This window comes from Patella vulgata, chromosome 8 (assembly GCF_932274485.2).
Source record: "Patella vulgata chromosome 8, xgPatVulg1.2, whole genome shotgun sequence".
NCBI lineage: Eukaryota > Metazoa > Mollusca > Gastropoda > Patellidae > Patella > Patella vulgata.
In genome coordinates, this window is record NC_065886.2 from 15,551,110 (window position 1) to 15,553,985 (window position 2,876).

The following is a 2,876-nucleotide window of genomic DNA, read 5'->3' on the forward strand; positions in this document are numbered from 1 at the left end:
AAATACAATATATTACTTGTACAAATACACCTTTTTAATGTCTTTAATGTGAAAAAGCAATAAATCATGTACATATGTGGGATCTACATCAAATTCCACCGTCTCCCTTTAAAGGGCCACGAGTAGAAGTCGTAAAACTGGTTGATTGAAGTTCTCATCGGCTAATATTTGACCAGTTGCTGTATTTACGGGCTGAAATGGCAGGAACACGCGTTTGCGGCCATAAATATCCTGGTGACAGGCTCAACCATTTCGTTTCTGCTCCGTTTCCCACCAAGCCTGGAATTCAGAGTGGGATTTCGGTTCCAAAGTCACATACTACTTTCTTGTTGCTTTACTCGCAGGCCGGAATTGCACCAACTAAAATTTTTTCAGGCACTTCTATTTCTCCGTCCCATATAAATGTGCACACAACTGCGTCATACTGTACAAGTCGTATAAATAGTACACAGAGCAAATGTCCGGTGTTCGCTGAGAAATATCCTCGGGGAATTTCCCGTGTAGTCTCCCGTTGTCAGTGGAACAGGACGAAGGAACAGCGTCTTTGGAACAACGCCTGGTTACAAGTAACTTGAGAGTTAGAATTCGATGAAGAGTGGGAGGACACCGCGCTGTTCTGGCAAAATGCCTCCCATACGCCTTTATTCATTGGCAGGGGGGGGGGGCACGGTCACTCAGTGAATCATACTGCACGCAGCGATCCATACTTCGAGAATAACATCACTGTCCTAAATGCCGTCCATTTAAAGCTCTCACGTGATCATTTTGGGGCGGGACTTATCGACTGGCCTACTGCTTTGTACACCCGAAGCACATGGTTTATGTAAACAAATGTCAAGTTAGCGAAAACGTCGACTTCTGCCACTCCGGTAAAAGCGATATATAATATGTGCTAGTGAGTAATATTGCAATGCAGTCTTTACCATTGTAAACCGTCTTTACAGTTTCAATCTGTTTATCTTTCAAAAAAAGGTTAGATACTCCTAAATTTGTCTTCGCAAACAAAACCGCTTCTGTGAAATTATCTTTCATGGGCGCCGCCATATTGAATAATTAGTGGACTATTTCGTGATTCCGCTCTGATCAGTTTGACATCTTCCATAATACACACAACGGCTAAATAACCATATTTAATTTCATTCAATATGAAATAGAAGTGAAATAAATACTTCTAAAAATTTCTAAAAGCATACTCAGTGTTTTCGACTAAAATCGTCGATTTAGGAATTAAAATGTCGGTTAATTAGCTTAGGGCCTTTTCTCAGGCGGAGCTAGCTGTAGACAGGCAGCCTAATTATGTTTGGGATGTCAGTGAATAAGACGTTGGCTCGCTAACCTGAAGGCCCCGTGTTCGATTCCTGCGTTGACCGAGAATGTTCATCGTGATTTTCCGACGAGGTTCCTCCATGTCAGTGCGTCAGTGGATGTAGGGCCGAGGGCCTGGCAAGGGACAATGTGTATTTGTTCGGATGGGACCAAAAACCAAGTATACACATTGGCATGCAGGTAAAAGCTCCCTTGGCAGTTGGAATGCGATATAAGAGTAGGTCGTAGAGCCACTGTCCGGGCAAAATTTCCCGCATTGCACATGTATGGCGTATGCCCGTCTTCATTATCCCAGCCGGAGTAATTTCTAATCATATATGTTTGGTGAAATACGCGAACAGTCCAAACTGAATGACAATCGTTTACGCCAAATTAGCCCATTCTTCACGCTTTTTTATTATTATTTTATCATTTGTGAATCAGCCATTACTATTTACTGCTGTCTCATAGTAATTTAGGATATGTTTTTCTTTGTCCACTTCTTTTGCGCCCGAAACGGTAGGGTACACGACTCGTGTGCGGATTTTAAAATGTTTATGGTGTCTTAAATATTGGATAATAGGATCCCACATTTTCACAACATAACAACATCAATTAAGATTGAAATGAACCAATATTGAATTCAAATTTGTGTTTTTAATTTCGAATATTATGGAAAATATTGAGTTAGAGAATTAGCTCCTTTAACCAGTTATGATAGATTTGGACCACTATCACGATTCGTGCTGCGATTGAAAGTGGTTTTAATCGTGGAATAACTGTGGTGATCCTATCATGTCTTACATGTATATGTCATATATTGAGGTCAGTTGTAGCAGTCGTGTTGATCGTATCGAAACGTATCCGAACGTATCTGCACGTGCCAGATCGTGGACTAAATAGGGACAATCCTATCGTAACGCAGGGCCGTATCTAGCGGGGGTGCAGGGGGTCCATTGCACCCCCAGAAAAATATGGCGCCCCGAGAAATTTGATAACCTTTCAACCATAAAATAATACACTTGATTATGATCACACAGTGATGCTCTTAAGGCACTGATCAGTCGGTCTTTTTTAAGGGCGCCCACATTCCAATGGGTGACTTGGGCATTATTTTGGCGCCCCACCACTCTGCTGCACCCCCACTTTTAAAATTCTACATACAGCCCTGTCGTAACGCATCGCACGACAATGGGAACCTAGCATAAATCGTTCGGAATGTTGTTTTGGTTTCAGCTGTCCTGTATTTTCACCCTTGCTATGACTTTATTCTTAAACAATATAATGGCATGATTACATGGACGATAATTCTGTCATAACATATTATGAATTTGAATGCCCTTTGGGATTCATGGTAGGTCTAATATATGTTATTTTATATTTCTCAAAACCAACAATATGACCCCAATGACTTGCAACATTACAGTTATAAAACATTCTCATAACATATTTTCACTGGTGTATCGCGTATATAATAAAAAAAAAAGTACTTCTTAAATTGAGCAACGACATATTCCTATATTGACGGACAACTAGGCCAACTTTCTGTATGGATGACCAGTAAGGAGTGT